Source organism: Xiphias gladius, chromosome 20 (assembly GCF_016859285.1).
Source record: "Xiphias gladius isolate SHS-SW01 ecotype Sanya breed wild chromosome 20, ASM1685928v1, whole genome shotgun sequence".
Taxonomy (NCBI): Eukaryota; Metazoa; Chordata; class Actinopteri; order Istiophoriformes; family Xiphiidae; genus Xiphias; species Xiphias gladius.
Genome location: NC_053419.1, coordinates 25,008,497 through 25,026,865, shown reverse-complemented (window position 1 = coordinate 25,026,865; position 18,369 = coordinate 25,008,497). Strand labels below are relative to the sequence as shown.

The window sequence follows — 18,369 nt, the reverse complement described above, 5'->3', positions numbered from 1 at the left end:
GGTTGCTGTAGAACTGACCCGAAGGGAACCATGTGGGAGCCAAACGGCTGGTTGGAGCCCGACGGCCACCAGGGGGCTGCAGCATGAGCCGGTTACAGGTGTGAGGAAGCCGTCGTTCAGTTGGAGTCAAAGGTCGTCAGAGAGCAGATTTGTTATGTTTATGTTCAACTGCATCCGAATAGGACAAAACTGTAGGTTGTTCTGAGTCCTGAGGTGGTGAGCTCGTGTTATGAATTGAATTTTAGAATTATGACTGTGATTATTACGATTGTGATTATTCTGACTGTGATTACTATGATTGTGATTTGTGATCTGATTTTCAGTGGTTTTAGCCGCACTACCAGCGAGGCACCGTGGGTGTTAACGTCTGGTCCAGACTGAAACTTCCACAACAGCTGTTGGATGGACCGTGATGACATGTGGTTCAGACATTCGTGGTCCCCTCAGGCTGAACTGCGATGACTCTGCTGATCCTCTGGCTTTTCCTCTAGCGCCATCATCAGGTGGACATTTGAACTTGTCTCATTACATTTATTAGCAGATACCTGCTGCACTAATGACATTCCCATCCGCCTCAGCTGTGTTTACTGCTAATTAGCAAATGCTAGCATGCTAACAGGCTAAACTAGGCTGGTGAGCATTTTACCTGCTAATCATCAGCATGTTAGCACCTTGTAGGGGGATGCACCAGATCCTTTTAAATATCTCCCCTTGTCTCGCTTTTATTTTTACTATATTTTTTACTGCATCAACTCAACACACAGCAGAACTCATACAGAGGGGATGAGCTTGTTGACAAGAAGAAATAATGATAGAATGGGTAATTGATTGATCGAGTATCAATTAATTGAAGAAAAAAACACAGAGGCACATTTAACTTCAGAAAAGCTGGGGTTTTTATTTGCTGAAGAAACGAGAAGAACTAAAATCAAAAGTGATGCTTAATTAAATTTGGCCCTAAATGAGGCCAACAAGGCAGAGCCGAAGTGAAAAATACGGCAAAGTGAAGCGACCTCCGCAAAGAGGAAACGCACCCGATGACACCTGACTGAGAGGGGTGGACAGAACTCAACAAGCAAATGAACTACAAATGAAAACTAGATGCACAATTAGCTTCCAATGAAAATTATGTCTGCGAAATGTAAACGAAACAACGTAAAATTAATCTTAGAAAATTAACTGCAAGATACACAGAGAAACAGCTCCCTGCCCAACCCCGGCTGAACATTTTGCAGTACTAGGGAGTTTCGGGCAATCCCAGAATATATCTCCGGAGCCACAACCCCCCAGCGCCAGTCGGATATTCGTTATGTTTTGACACATGACAAGGAGTTTTACGATGCCTCGTTGTGACCTTCAGATTCCTTCCACGTTTGGCTTCTTGTGAGTCCACGTCCGAAGCGAAAGTAAAGACGAGCTACTTCAGGATCATCTAAAGACGCTGATTTCTAAATCTAATCTTGAATATTTCACATTGTGCCGTCTCCAGGGAGGGAGCTCTGCAGCTGTGCGGTTATGTGAAACAAAGCCCCGCTGCCATTATCACATTACTGGTTCGGCATTATGTGGCGTACAGTAGACAGAGCCTCAGATAATTCAGCCTAATTGAATGAAAGCTCTCAGGCCTGATCTCAGCCAGGATATGGAACATTAATTGACATTTTCTGAAGCCAAACAAAGGACAGTAGAGCCGTAACGCTCATCTAAACATATTAATGACGAGAATAAATTGTCCTCTTCAATCTGTTATTGATCTGAAAATGAGTTAAATCAATGCAGGAGAAATGAGACAAACTGGGGCGAGCATTTCTCCAGATTTAAGCGAATGTATTTAAAGTGGCTGCATTGGATTAGGAGAGCACACTGATGCCGGAGCGGAATTAAGAGAGCTGCTCTTTTTGACACACACTCGTGAGACTGGAGAGGCTCTTATTGTGGCGGTGCCTTTCTATCCCCCTCTCCCAGATAATAAGAAATCCCTGCTCTGTGCCTTAAAGACAGCGGGGCGGTGGGGGTTTTGGACGAGGGGTTAAACTGGTGAGAGCATGTTTGCTAAGCTGTTTGAGGAGCATTCTCATATGGCCGGTGGCAGTGATGGGGTGGCGGCGGGGGCGGGGGTGCTTTTCTTCCCCTCCTGCCTTTCCATCTCAGTGCACCGCAGTGCAATGATGGAATGACCTGGACTTGATCTTTGAGGGCAACATGCCTGATGGCTCCTGCAGATTGATAAATTGATTCAAAACTATTACCATGGTAAAAAAGCAATAAGGTCATAAAAATTGCATCGGTCCAGCCGGCTAAGTAAATCCGAGGCATTTTCGGGAGCCGGCACGGTGGGACAGGAGACACCGGGCATGAGGTGGAATGAGAGAGCAAGGAATGACTTTGAAGAGCTCATCATCTTCAATCTATTTTTCCTGCCGGGGCTCCATGCCGCTGCATAGAGGCACTTCATTACAGGGGAATAACTGTACACAGGCAGAGCCCCGGCCAGCCTCCCCCGATCCCCTCAGGCCCCCGGGGGCCTCCAGCTGGTTAATACCTCATCACTGGCTTCATTGAACGCTTTAATCTGCACTCCTGTGATCAATAGGAGCCCGCTGTAAATTAAAAGGGCCATTTCGTGTAATCAACCCTGTTAATGCTCATTCTGAAAACCATTATTTGTGGAAGGTATTTAGGAGAAAATTGCCACCGTGACAAGCCCTCGAGTACCCCCCCCCCGCCGCCCCCCGGCCGCAGCAGAGTTACGCTGACAGAAATCACCGTGGTCGGGGTTTCGGAGAGGACGCGACAAGGAGGACGGGAGAGCGGCAGATGGAGTGTTTGGTCCGGTGGCTCGTGGAGAGGCGGAGCAGCTGCAGCCGGGGCCCGTCCGTGGGCTCCCTCTCAAAACGATTCAGTAGGGACGTGTGAAATTTTCACGCTGTGTCATGATACAGATCAGACGTTCCTGAGATACAATCACTGCTAAACTATGGTAAAACGCCCGGGAACGCTTTGTGACGCAGCCTGTGACTCTCAGCGTTATGTCACGTTTTGGTGCCCAGCACCTTTTATTTCCTCTCGCTCTGGTTTTCCTTCGCTGTGCCTACGTGGAACAAGCGGCAGGAACCAGACAGTGTTGAATTCTGCAAAAGAATTAACATCAGAATACACACGAAACACCACGAACACAAGCACGTTGGCGGTTTCACATTAAAACAGTCGACTGGATAAAACTTCAAACGCCGCCCGTTGTCTGTGTCTCGCCTTCTTCTCAGCACTCACTCATGTTTCAAGCTCTTAATCCATCAGCGGTGGAAAAGGTTGATTCTACCACTCCACTTTTTTTTTAAATCTCTTCCATCTCTTCATATTTGCAGAGGTACACGAACCCGAGGGGCACGTCTGCGGGTCCCACCTGTAACACCTGAGCGTCAGCAGGTGAGGATGGTTGAAGCGGTCGGAGGCGTAGTGACACAGACAGAAACTGGATGTTACACCGTATACGTTGTGATTTGATGTTTTGTTTCTATATTGTTCAATAAGAAATCGAGCAGTGCAGTCATCAGACTGTAGCCTTCAGTAAGTGTCAGGTCTAACTGAGGGTCTTCCATCCTTGTTGGGCCTTTTATTAAGTGGTCTAGGTGAGATTCATGTTTTTCCATTTAACTTGTGCTCATAATTCAACTTGAACTCACCCACAAGAATGAATAGGTTTCTGTGCATCGGTCACAAAATGCGTCATCTGCAATCAACATTTTCTAGAGTGTTAACATCACAACGGGATGTGTCCCCTTCTGGTCCTTCTGAAACCTGAATGTCCAGGCCCCACAAATCCTGACTGTTGTAACCACGTTTCAGATTTACAGAGAAAGACCATAAATGATTCTGTGTGGCCTTACTTCAGCAGACTCAATCAACCCTACAGTAGCTGCCAATCTTTAAAACATTGTCATTGAACATAGATAATCCAGGATTTATATTTAGGTTTGGTGGCGTGGCAGGTTGAGAGGGTGGAGGTGGGATGAAGAGGGACAGTGGAGTCCAAAATGGAGTGGGACGGGTGTCTGTGGGAAAGCATCGAGACTGGGAAATGGAAGAGAGAATAGATCAGTTAGGAAGGAGGGGATGTGCCTGGGCTGCTTGTGCATCCACCACACACACACACACACACACACACACACACACACACACACACACACACACACACACACATCCACCGGGAGCGAAAATGAAATTTTCCAGGCTGCTATTTCTGCAACAAATTCAATTACTGAAGGCACTTGTACAAAGAGCTGTGACTTCCCTGATGGTGAGATTGGAAAAGGCTGATGGCTGCAGACAGTGAATAACAGGACATGGCTGCGATGGCTGCGGCCGGCCAGGTAGCAGCACAAAAACAATAAGACTGATTTGGACAGGTGAGAGAGCGGGGGGGGGGGCTGCTGGCGATAAAAGGTTACGAGTTTAGAAAAGTTCTATCACATTATCTTCCTCTTATATAAAGTCAGAGAACAGATTATACCGTGACCCTGTGCTGTGCTGTGATTCACAAATGGCTATTGTCAATATGTACGAGTCATCCTCCTTCACATATTGTGGCACTTAAACACACCTGTGATGATAAATAGGAGCTGAGACAGGGCAGGATATTAACCTCACCCCCTGTACACAAACACACCTGGAGAGACACACGACGAGAGTAAATCACCTGGAATGTTTCATCACTTGAACAGTTTTACTGCTCTGGATTTTACCTTCCTCCAGTGTGGAGCTCAGACATTTCCAATATTAAATACATAAATAATAAATACAATAAAACTGTATGAAGAAATAGAGGAAAATATACAAATGAAGCAAGTTCAACAGCTTAATAAGTTATTAAAGCTCAGTTCACTGTTATTAAACATTATTCAGTCCTTTTTTATTTTCATAGACAGAATAAAGCTTAATAGAGTTCAACTTTATTGACAGAAAATTGTCCTTGGCCCATCTGGCATTTGATTAAAACATAGAGCACACACACACACACACACACACACACACACACACACACACACACACACACACACACGATACATGCAGTGTGAAAGGAAAACATTTGTACATTTTATTCTTGTTTTCATAGTTTGATAAAGTTTTACTGGAGCTCATCAGTGTCATCAAGTATTCGGATCCTTTACGTAGGCAAAAGTAACAATACTGCAATATAAAAATATACAAGTAAAAATTACAAGTAAAAGTCCTGCACTGAAAATATCACTTAAGTAAAAGTATGTAAGTATAATTAGCAAAATGTTCGTAAGGTATCCGAATTAAAAATGCAGAAAAATGGACCTTGTGAGTCTTACACTCTTATATATTAATGTATATTATTATCGAGGCATTAATGCGTAAGTGGCATTTTAATTTTGAAGGTGGTGGATGTGGTGCAAAATCTTTGGGCTGTAACTGAAGATTATTTTTGTCGTTACTGATTCATCTGACGGGAATTTTCTCAATGAGTCGTTTATTCTTTCAAACATTAGAAAAGAGTGAAAAATGACCAAAACAATTTCCTAGAACCCACAGTCCAAATAATAGAAAACCCCCACAGATTATTAGAATACACAACTCACCTTATAAAAAACAATTTATTATAACGTTAAGACAAAAGAAAAGTGTCAAATTCTCACATTTAAGAAGCCGGAACCATCAAGAGTCATTTTCCGTCGGTTGACAAATCGATTAATCGACTAATCATTGCAGTTCTACTCGTTGTAGTTGTTTTAAATGCTGTCGGACAGTTTTTATAACAGTGAGTCGTATTTTATAAACTCCTGTCTTGAATGTAAAATTTAAACTGCAAAATAACAAGTGACTAACGCTAAAGTATCAAGTAACATGTCATGGGAATATTCAAGTAAAGTACTGAAGGACAGTTACTTACCTTGTGGCTGATTCTGTAGTTTTCATCGTTTTCCAAAGGCCACTTCCTGCTACAGCCGCCAGACGTCGGCTACCAATAAAACGGAACTGTGGGCGGTGATAAGCTGCCGCACAGACGAGCTACGGTCTCGGGATGGATGAGAGGGATGGGACAGATTCCCGCGCTCGCTACTTCAGAGCGCCGGCGTCATGGGAAAACCCGACGCGCCTGTATGGTTGAATAATCGGTCATTTTAGGGGTAAAAATATCGTTCCGTTAGCTGATTGGCAGGAATCTAATCTGCAATTATTTCGATAATCGATTAATGGTTTTAGTCCTTTTCCTTAACATTCGCTGTTGCTGCTTTTCTCTGTGATATCTGAGACTAAACTGAACATCTCGGGCCCTGAGAAAAGTTACCTGACACTTTATTGACAAAGTGGACATTAGTGGATTGATCCAGAGAATAATCACCAGATTAATTGATATGGGGAAAATGTTTTTAGCTTAACAGATGTGAAGTTGTAATAAAACGAAGAGCCAGAGTTAGCTGGTCAGTCGGTTAAACCGGCAGCACCGTGGGTCTAAAGATGTCCCGCAGACAAAGACAAGCAATTCTGTAAAGAGTCCAAGGACAAAAACTCTTGGTGAATTTTGCATTTTCTCACTCGGCTCGACTCCCAAAAAACATCGGAGCAGTATTTATTTTATGATTGACCCGGCACTGAGGATGTAAACTGTTGATGTGTCACTGGGGGAAAAATGTAATTTGGTGACGCAAAAACTGCTGTAAAACAAATATGACAACATTTGGGATGATGATCTTCACGATTTACTGGCTCATCGAACAATGTTTCTTCCTTTATTCACATGCGTATTTATTTCATTATGACTTATTCATCTACTTATTATTGCCCATTTGCAATAGCACACCTCCCCCTTGTTGTCAGAGGAGAAATGATGCCGCAGCTTAAAGTCTCGGCCGATACGGTCTTAGTCCCACACTCGGGCTTTGTCTAGCTTGGCTGGCCACTGGAAAATGAGTGTCCTGCCTTGTAATCCCGATCGCCTGCTCCTCATTCACATTGTGTGCTTTTCCTTTAATTTCTCCTTTCTCTGCCACAAAGCCGGCGGCATTACCTACGAGGAAGAGGGGATCTAAAGTATTTGATTCCAATTCCAGGCAAACCCTTAGGGGGACTTCATCAGCACAGCAGCCTCTCATGTTTCACACCGAGACAGACGGAGAGGGGAGAGAAAAGCTATTAAAGTTGTATCTTAAAAGGTCAATAACATTCGCTGTAATGACTCTGACTGTTTAATCCAAATATATGGGTGTGTGGCTGAGCCCTGCTGCTGACATTGATAGACTTGAGTGGCAAGTGAAGGATCCCTCCCTGTCAAAACATCCCGGGCTGAGGGGTAATGAGAAACGCCACTTGAGTGTAAACTGTCTTACAAAAAGCCCGATTTCTTCTTTTAATCAGAGGGATTGTCTGACTGTGAAGAAGTGGTTGGTGTGTGTGTGTGTGGGTGTGGGTGTGTGTGTGTGTAAGCCAATCGATACCGGAAGATCATACGAAATCCCAAAATATGTCCAATGCCCGGCTTTTTAAAATTTCAAAAATACCTGCACAAGATAATAAGTTGTGAAAACAATAAATGGATCCTCTGCCAACAAAGTCTTGACATACAAACAGGATCCATATCTTATGGGGAAACAGATCATCATCTGTTCACACAGGATATGGATTTTGAACAAGATAGTATCTTATGGGAACCAAATACTAATTCGTGAGCACGCGGTATTAATGCGTCCAAACGAGAGCCACATCTCGCGCGACGTCTTGTTTGTGAAACTTAGGGATCTCCAACGAGATGATAACTTGTGCAAACCAAATCCTAATTTGAGAGCCCACGATCTGGATCGTTGCGTGAACGAGATGGTAACTGGAGCTCGCAACATACTAACTTGTGCAAAAAAAGATACGGATCTTTTGCAAACAAAAATAATAACGTGCAAACAGGATGATAACTTTTGCACATAAGATATTAAGACGTGTGCAAACAAGATGTGAACCAGATAAATTGTGTGAACAAGATACTAACGAGAGCACGAGATGATAAATTGAATGCACAAGATAATCTGTGAAAACAAAACAATAAATTGTGTGAACTAGATATTAATTTCGTTTGAACAAGATAACTTGTGCACAGACGACACAAAGCTCGAACAAGAACCATGTCTTTTATGCACAATGGAGTAAGTTCTACAAAGAAAATGATAACTTGTCCAAACAAGATACTAACATGCGGTTATTGCAGATAACGTATGGTTAAGGTTTGGTTAGTGGTCGGTTACAGGGCTGATGTGTCTGCATGTGTGCCTGTGGTGGGAGGGGGGGGTTGTGTTTGGGAGATGGGATGATATGTGCTTGTGTTTGTCCAGAGCCGAAACACAGTCTGATATCATCTCTCCAGCTCCCGGGCAGCTAATGTGATATTTGCTGTCGCCCTGGCCCTCAAATCCGGTGTCAAGCGACAGATCTCATCTGCAATGTAGGACAATTTCCGCATATCTGAAAAGACAGTTTCTCCAGTCAATAGACTATAAATTGCACTTGGAAAATGGTATCATCTTAACTAAAGGTTATTCACTTTCCTCCCAGGGTCCAGAGGGTAACCCCTCCTTTTTTAATAATTTGTATGTTTAGTTGTTTGGTCAATCTACCTTGCACTTGTAATGTCTCATTGGAGAGCCCATCAATCAGATTCAGCCTGGCAGAAATCTCCTGCCACAATATTACAGGTTATTAAAAGGATGATCAGAAGGCAGTTGGGTGTGTGTTGGCTGAGGCCTCTCTTCTCATTTTCCGAGTGCACGGCCCCTGCCACATAATCTAGTGATTCATCCCCGACCCCTCTCCGTCAACAAGTGCTGCCGCCTCCATCTCCTCTCTGATGAAACGCTGTTTACTGCAACCTCGGTAAACGGGGAAGCCGAGAAGCAGTCGGCCAAAAAGCCACAGGTATCCTCCCGTTTCCTCCGTCCTGGGAGCAATGAGTGGAAATCAGGAGTGGAGGCAGCGAGATACGTTCACTCTCCTCACTGTGACAAAGTCGTTTTTTTGTGTACATGTACTTTCTGGAGAATTTCTAAAAATCAGTAATATCTATCTTTTATATATTATTTTTGGCTGGACCGCAACAGCGGATGTCTGAGTGAGTGAGTGAGTGAGTGATTGAGTGAGTGATAAAGTTTCCCCCTTGGTTGTTGCTCTTTCAAAATGAATTGGTGCAAAAAGTTTCTATTGCGTCATCAGGGGGGCGTTTACTGGTATGTGTTGCCAACTTGGCGCCTTTGTCGCTAGATTTACTGACTTTTCAGACCCTTTAGCGACTTTTCTTCACAAAACCACCTAGCAACAAATCTAGAGACTTTCTGGACAAACCTGAGCTACTCTCCTTAGTAGAGAGTCGCCCACAGGGTCCTGGAGAACATGGTAAGAATGGAGCTCGTTCATTGGTGCAGCGTTTGCGCCTGCGTATTGCTGTGTTTCTTCTAGTTCACATGGTGGCGGAAAATACTCGTTGTTGGCTCAAGACCAAACATTGACGAGCTACCGCTGGCTAGACACCAGACTTCTCATATCAGACATTACCGTTAGGGGTTAGGGTTGAAACCCAATGCTCGTTTCAGTTATACCATTGGTTTCCAAAACCAACTTATCATTGATTATCAATGTGAAAACAATATATTGTTTTAAAACCAAAGAATCAGGGCATTGTTAGTACTGAGCTAGGTAACTCTTTTCAAAGGGCGCCGAAATACGAATCGACCGCGTGTAGGACGAATCACATTGCGATCTTTTACACCAGGTATAGTTAACATGTTCTTGCCCTGGAACACGGCCACAACCGTAGCTCATCTACTTACATGTCCTACACGTTTACATTCACTGACCAAGTCCATGGACGCCGGCTGTGGCGTGCGGGCGTTTCCATTATTCTGTCCACCCCGTTTATATCGATAACAGACACGCCTCTGTGTGTAACGCAACACAGCTCAGCAGCAGCACAGTCCACATCCTCCAAAACGGTCATGCAGTTGAATCAATGGCTCTAAAACAGTTTGAATAAAAAGCGAACACTAGAAGCTTGGTAATTGATCTGCTGTGCAGAGCAAGAAACGCCGGTAAAATAGTAAAGAAATTACGCTGTACACTTCTTTAAATTGACCTTTTTTCTCTAACAAAAATCATCCAGCACACGTACCAGATTCAAAGACGGACAGAATTTCTCTCACTGTGCGTAGGTAAATAAAAAAATAATCAGGAGGCCTCAGTATACTTTCCTTAAAAGCTTTAGGAGCTGATAGACAAATTTAATTTAAATCTGACCTCATACACACACACTGCATGTTTTAAAGACACTTAAGGAAATCAGTGCATCACGTCTTTATTCACTGTGGTGCTCCGCTCCATTTTTCTGCTCTGACAACACAAGTAAAGACAGATAACATGACTGTAATCAAGGCTGATCCACAACCGGTAATTCCTAAAAAGATTTATGATCAGTCTAACAAGGTTTTCAGTTAAACTGCAAAATATTGCTTTGATTACTCAGCATTAAAGAAATTAATGTCTTTATTTAAATTAAAATAAAGCCTTATCACTGGTGTATTTAAATAAGACAAACGATGACAGGACTTAAATAATGACTCTGTCTTTATGTTGGCCTTATATTTATATTACTTTTTATCTCCATCCAGGATATTAATAATGGAATACTGTGGGAATTAATACTTTTGATCATTAAGAGTTCAGAGCTGTATGAGTGGGAGAAGTAAGCGCTTAGGTCGTCATTAATAACCATCATAAAACATAGAACCATAGTGGCTCTTTGGTGCCTCATTGCTGATGATTGATCATAAATATTAATAACACCAACGGCAGCATTCAAAGCCTCGTGGCCTCTTCATGTACAGTGGTATGAAAAAGTTTGCCCCCCCTAAAAAAAACTTCCGTTACCTGTAATAGTCAAGTCAGTAGAAGATGTGCTGATCTCAAAAGGCAAGGAATTAAAGACGACACATTCTTTTCAACATTTTAGGCGAGATTCGTGGATTATTTTTGTTTTCTACGAGTTTAGAGGGAAGAAAGGAAAAGAGCGACAGACAAACGAGGTCTGAGCTCTCAGATCAATCAGCTTGTCAGGGCTCTGGCTTCTTCACAGTCATCGTTAGGAAAGAACCAGGTGATGCAGATTTCGAAGCTTCATAGATACTCAACCCTCGTCACATCAATCAGCAGCCGTGGCTTCCTCCAAGCAGCGGCCCAGCTACACTCTGGAAATTAGAATAACTGATGCCCGCGAAGCAGGAGAAGAGAGCAGAGTGTTTTCAGGTCGACGTTTCCTCAGTTCACATTGTCAGTAAGAAACGGCAGTGAACAGGAACGGTGGAGGTCGAGGTCTGGAAGACCAAGAGAACAGTCAGAGACCCGCTGGTAGGACTGCTAGACAGGACACTCAAAACCCCCGTCTGGCTGCAAAAGACCTCAAAAGAGCAGTGGATGCAAGACGGGCCGAGAACCAGAAGCCTGATGCAGGGGGACTGGGCGAAAATCCTCCAAACGGGAACTGAAAGACTCTTGCGTTTACCAAGCTGTGGTACCTGCTGAACGGGGTGTTACCAAGCACTGACCATGCAGGAGGCCTGAACTTTTTCACGCCACCGCGCGTCCTGTCGGGGAGGTGCTGCGCCAAAAGAGGCAACACACTGTATTTCATCCACCAAAGCTGTCGCACAAGCAAGGTCATGCTTTACACTGAGGACGGGGCTTTGAGCTTGATTTCCACGCTAAACTGTCTGTAAACAGTGTCCTCTGACTGTCCAGCTGTCACTTCAAACACTGGTATTGTGAAAATATCGATTACAGTTTTTTCTTTTGATCCAAGACAGTTTTTCCTCTTTCGGGAGGCGACAGAGGCGACTCGACCTTCATATTAACCTGACGTCCGTTGCAGCGTGTTATTTTCTTAGGCCGGTATTCGGGACATGAAACCGAACCCACACCCCTGCCCTCCAGGCCCCCGAATGATAAAAGAAGCAAAACAGTAAACTCCTCTGCGACATCAACCATCTAAGATATACTGTAGCAAACCCCGGAGCAGAGCCCTACAGCCGAGGGTAGATTTATTTCCAATGAGCAACCCGGGGCGGTGCCACCGGTGTTACGATGACCCCATACATCACGCCCCGTGTGAGCACATATTAAGTGCTTTTCTCATCCCTCCCGCCCATTAAAAGTAAATAATCCGCAGAGGATGAGGCATTTGTTAAGGGGCGATCCTATTCTTCATACGTGACAGGTATCTGTTTGTGCAAAGCCGGGGAAGATGTGTGAGGAGAGCGAGGAGGCAGGCTGGAATGATGATGTGAGAGGACTGTTATATCCTGTTATTAAAGCCCCTCTGCTGCCGCTGGAAGTCTAGATTTACACCCCAGTGTTAGCGTAACCCTGCGTTTAAGTGAGGCTTGCACTGTGGAAGATGTAAGTGCACTGGAGTCTTTCAGCCTATTTGTGAGCACTCTGAATTAAAAAACAGTATAAAAAGGTAAACGCACAATGTTCAGTTCATTAATGCAAATCTTTTTAATGAGCAGAGAGCTGAGAGAGAAACCAATTAGTAATTAAGTCCCACCATCACACGAGGATAAATTAAATTATGCGGCAGCAATGCTTTCATGTTTTTGCATATTTATGATGCTGAATTCATTCCATAGCCTCCGTATAAATCATGCAAATTTATGAAGTGAAGGTTTTGTTTTATTACAGCGTATTATGTCATGTTCAATGTCTGAGGTGTCGTGGGAATGAGGTAAAGGCCGAGCTGATGGTGGTTAGTCTGGATTATTTATGGCCACTTCCTGTCAGCCGATACACAGCTCTGTTACAACGAGCTGCTGTGTGTGTGTGTGTGTGTGTGTGTGTGTGTGTTTGATGGTACATTCTCTCTGAAATGTCCACTTCTCATTGAGGGGGCTGAATCAATGTGGCTTATGACAGGACTTTATCAGCCAAACTCCTGCTCTTTCCTGTTTGGACGATCAACACCGAGCAGATATTTTTGGATTTTTGGGTCATTGTGCAGTGAAAACTCCCATCAACTCGCCATAGAAACCCAGAGAAAACAAAGGACGCTGGTTTTGGTCGTAAGCAGGTTTCTGTCACCACCCACATGGTCTGTTCATGTCCGCTTTCACTGCAGAATATCTGCTCGCCATTCATTTTCCTTTTTCATCTTTCATTTGTGCATTTTTTAGTTTCTTTGGCCACTTAACACAAGAGTCATAAATCTGTGTGTTTGTGTCTGTTTTTGCAGAATGCGAAGCATAAAAGAATGAATTTTGGCTTAAAGTCTGTATTTATGATCCAAACTGGTGACGTTTCCTGTCAGGCTGGAAAACATTGAGCAGATATTTTGGGATTTTTGCTTCGTTTTGCAGTGAAAACTGACATAAAACACACATTGTTTTTTGGCAGTTTCAGTTCCTTTGGCCTCTTAAAACCAAATCCACTGTCCACTTCTCTTTTTTTTCTTTTCTTTTTGCATTTTTTAGTTTCCTAGACCACTATTTTAAGAACAGTGTGCTTCTCATTTTGTATTTTTTCCTACCACGAAAGTAAAAATTCTGTGAGCGCTCAGCTTTCCTTTGCTTATTTTTTGGGTTTCTGTTGCCATTCACACGGTTTGTTGGCTCGGCTTTTGCTGCAAAAGGAAGTGGAGGTTAATACAACTGATCAGGGCTGCAACTGTCTGGTTTTTCCATATTCATTTTTTAACATAAATTCTTCTCGTTATAGCAACGCAGAACTTTATCTAGATGCGTCACAAAATGTTCCCGTTATTACACAAAATCAAAATATCTCATTAAAACGAAAGAAACAAAAAGAAAAACCAAAATGTGTCGTGTTATAACATGATAAGTTGTTATGTTTTTATAAGAAGAAACGTCCACATTCTCCGTCAGGTCAGCAACATGGCAACTCTGTATTTTAGGTCCTGTATTTAGTATTAATGCTCGGTTATCATCAGCATATAAAGACGTAACAACCGGTTTCTAACAGCCTCTGATGCAGCTGTGACCAGATCCCAGTGTTTATTAATGTTTATGGTAACAGCTCCATCGATGCTTCCGAGACAACGTGATTTGCCGGGTTCGGCGCCCTGTCGGCCGCTTCCGACGCTTTGCCTGACGCAAGCGCAGCGGTGCCGTCGCCGCATTGTGTCTGAAAGCGCCATAACTCCTCCTGTGGACACTCGTCGGCGGAGGCTGCTGGATAAACAGACGATGAACGTGAAAACACAGGATGGGATAACAGAAAACTTGTAGAACAAACACTGAACACTGATAAACACGTCTCATCAGCTTATATCTGCTTATAACTACATTCCAGTCTGTTATAAACCAGTTATCAAATGTTTGCCTACTGCTAATTAATGCTAAATGCGGGGACTTAAAGTAAAGTGTTTTTAATTCAGGGTGTGCTCTAGAGAAGCCAGCGACAGGCCGCGGGGTTTCCTCTGATTCTTTCCATCGCCGCGATTATTCACGTAATAAATAATAGATGCGGACGATCCGTCGGCAGCCGTATCAGTCCTGAGAGAGAGCTCGGCAGCGTCAAATGGTCCGAGCCGGGATGAAGAGCTCACAATGAGCGAGGGTCAAATGCTCAGCTAATGAAGAGCCCAGAGCATTCACGTCCCCTCCGTCAGGAACTTTTCAACACCAAGTGGTTCTTCAAAAACTCACCTTAAACTACTGGCCTGCCGACCCAGCACCGCGCTCTGAACATGATTGCTTTTGTTCTGTCGAGAATATTTAAGTAGGGCTGTATAGAAGCGCGGAGGTTGGGTCATAACACGCCGATTCTTCCAAACTGGTACAGATGCTGCGTGCGGGCAGGGTCACGGCACCGCGGTTAACAAAGCCCTGCATGGTTAGAATGATCCAGACTGCACATTCACTGCAATTTAGCTTGAGTAATAGATGGGGGTCACGCTGGGTCACTTTCAATTTCCACTTCCAGGGGAGAAAAATGAAAACAACTCATTTGCACAAATCTGAATAATTCAGTCACTCAAAAACGGGAGAGATGAAAATATGGGCGTTAGGAGAGGATAAAGAAAGAGGAGGGAGACACTGTTGCATGTCGTGCGGTAATGACGGCTGGCCTCTCAGTCATCTCGCATAAAGGCTAATGATGAATCAGACGGAGGATATGAATCCAGATGTAAGAATAAAGCGGCCCTTTCTCTCGCCAGCCTCACTCGGGAGGCTCCGCTGCCTCTAGTGAGCTTTTAAACTTATCATAAATGTATTAAGATTGCAGCGGGCCATGAAACAGCTGTAGACAATTAATCTTCTGCAAATCTTATCCAAGGAATTGGTTTCTGCAAAGTAACATCTGCTGCGAGAGGCGATTATTCATGGGCAACGCACAGCCGCCGCGCTTTTATGCATAGGGCACAATCATTGCCAATGAAGTAAAAATTTATAGTTTTCCCTGTTCAGTAAAAATAACATTCAGCAGCATTAAAACATCATCCATCAACATTGTCCTGGGGCCCGGGGCCACCCCAGGCAGAGAAATTAAAAAGTATTCATTTTGCACAGAAGTTGCAGAGCGTGCTGCTCCACTGAACTGATTTTTTTCCCTGCATAGCTGCTGAGAATGAAATTGGAGACGGGGGCTCGGTTGCTGTGGTTGGTGGAAGAGGAGAGATGAACCCCGTCCCCCGGAGACGGCGATCAGACAGCGCAGGCCATGATGGATGACAGTCAACATGGACTTGCCAAATATGAACTTGGAATAAAATCGAGCGGCGTAATTTTCTTTGAAAGTAGTTTGTGTCTCACAGTTTAGTGCCGAGGAAACTGAACGGTGACAACACACAATGTGTCACTGCGATGTTGTTTGTGAGGGCGGCTACATACTCATGCTGTATGCTGCTAACACTTTACCCCGACTGAGCATTTATTATGGATCAGTTAGACATAATCAGGCCGGTCTGAAATAGAACTGAACACCTCATTGAATAATATTGTCAAACAACCAAATGGAGCGTAAGAATCAATATAAAGGTTTGTCTTTAACCTCTGATCACTGGGGAGAAAAAGCGCAGAGGTTTTTCCTTTATTTCTAATCAGTTGATAAAATTTTATTTTATTTTACTCTTCTATTTATCTTTTATCAGCTCATTAAATCATATTAAATCCTTAGTTTTTCATTTCTTTTCCCTTGCTTTGGGGGGTAGGTGCATGTCGAATCATTTTTTTAAATTCCCTGTTTTCCACGAGCAGCATTTCCAAATTTTCTTATGTTTATATGATATGCTCCAGGCTACATTAGCCACTACTAGCACAAGACACCCAAATGTTGGTGGTCCAGGTGCACTCTGGGTCGTGTAGGCAGACAGAAGTATAATACGTTTTAATCCCTTTTTGGACAAAACTCCGCTCTGTGAGTCCGACGGTGTTCTAGGTCACCATCCACTACAGTGATGACTTTGTGAATACAGAAAACGCCGCGGCTCCCATGAAGATTTACCAGCACAATTCAGGAATCACGTTACAGTTACTAATCCCAGAAATGATATTTAGGGGTCGGCTCGATCTCTCTCTTACTGGGAGTTTGATGGAGGGTTGATCTCTGCAAAAAAGGGGAAATGCAACTCCAGGTGACCCCAGAGGCGTCTTATTTAAATGTTGTTTGTTGGTGGCTAATAGGGAAGATGTTTGACGCAGGTACCTTCAGGAGTCAGCTCTGTGACACTGAGGTGGAGGGTGTTTAACCGAGCTTCTCGAGAGCTGTGTGCTTTCAGTAATGCTAAGCAAGATGCTGGGTTGGCAGTAAATCCCTGTAGCTGCTGCTTATTGAATTGCAATGACTTGTTCTTGGTTTCTACATGTGTTAAATGTGGTCTCAGACTTTTCGACACCACCTTATCCTGATCAAAGAGAACTCGGAGGTGAACTCAACAGTGGTGTTGGAGGTCGGGGCAGAGCCATCTACAGTAACTATATCAGTAGATAATGTGTTTCTGAGGTGTTGGGGGCCAAGCACATTAACTTCAGTTTGGACTGAGTTTAACAGCAGAAAACTGCAGGTCCTCCAGGTCTTTATGTCCTTAAGGCAGGCTTGAAGTTCAGCTAACTGCATCATCTGCATAACAACTGAAGTTTATGGAGTGTTTCCTAATAATATTTCCTAAAGGAAGTATATATAATGTGAATAGAACTGGTCCAAGCACAGAACCTTGTGGAACTCCGTGACCAAATTTTGAGTATGTGGAGGATTTATCGTGAACGTGCACAAACTGAAATCGATCTGATAAATAGGACTTAAACCAGCTTAGAGCGGTTCCTTTAATTCCCAGTTAAATGTTCCAGTCTCTGTAATAGGATGTGATGGTCAGTGGTATTAAATGCAGCACTAAGATCTAACAAGAAAAGTACAGAGACAAGTCCTAAACTAACGTTCTGTAGAAAGTCACACAGCTGGTTGGCGACAGCTTCCTCGTGGCTCCTAGAGACAAAGGGAAGGTTGGACTTGGGTCTATAGTTGGCTAAGACACCTGGAAAAAGAGTAGAATTTCTAAAAAAGAGGTTTAATTACAGCTACTTTAAAGGACATAGCCTGTTAATAAAGACAGATTGATTATATCTGGTCAAGAGGTAATAACTAAGGGTAAAACTTCCTTAAGCAGCCTAGTTGGGAGGGGTGTAAGAGACAGGTTGATGGTTTAGATGAAGACATTGTTGAAGTTAGTTGGCGAAGGTCGATGGGAGAGAAACTGTCTAAGTATACACCAGGTTTCACAGCTGTTCCTAAGGTTCCTGTGTTTGAAGATCAGTCGGTGCAGGTTGAGGGCAGGAGGTGGTGAATTTTGTCTCTAACAGCTAGAATTTTATCATTAAAGATGCTAATGACATTGTAGCTACTGAGAGCTACAGGGATACATGGATCAATGGAGCTATGACTGTCAGCCTGGCTACAGAGCTGAAAAGAAACCCGGGGTTGTTTTTATTTTCCTCTATTAAAGATGAGTAATAGGCTGCTCTGGCATGGCGATGAATTAAGCGCTGATGGAATCAGTTCCTTAAATTTAGCTTCAGCACTTCCAGACAGACATCTAGCAAAGACATTTTGCCTAATAGCGTGTAGTCCAGCAACAGGAATTCAGAAGTTATTAAATAATTGGTCCGATAAAAGAGGATTCTGTGGACAGACTATTAAACGTACAGCGGGTAGTCTGAGGCAGAGCAGGAAAAAACGCTACCAGAGAGAGACAACATGTCCCTGCAGCACGTCAGCACGTCCACGTTTAATGCAGTACATTAACGCCAGATAGAAACTTTGCAGAAAATGTCAATATTCGGCAATTGCACTGAGAAGTGTGGGTGCCCC

General features: G+C 43.6%; 1 long non-coding RNA gene across 1 annotated transcript; it reads left to right on the top strand.

Annotated features, from left to right (window-relative positions):
- Nucleotides 1–336: 336 nt before the first annotated feature.
- Nucleotides 337–15,726, top strand: LOC120806800. Its single transcript, XR_005709737.1, has 3 exons — nucleotides 337–503; nucleotides 3,366–3,426; nucleotides 15,625–15,726. It is a non-coding gene; the product is annotated as an uncharacterized LOC120806800 (long non-coding RNA).
- The last annotated feature ends 2,643 nt before the right edge of the window (nucleotides 15,727–18,369 follow it).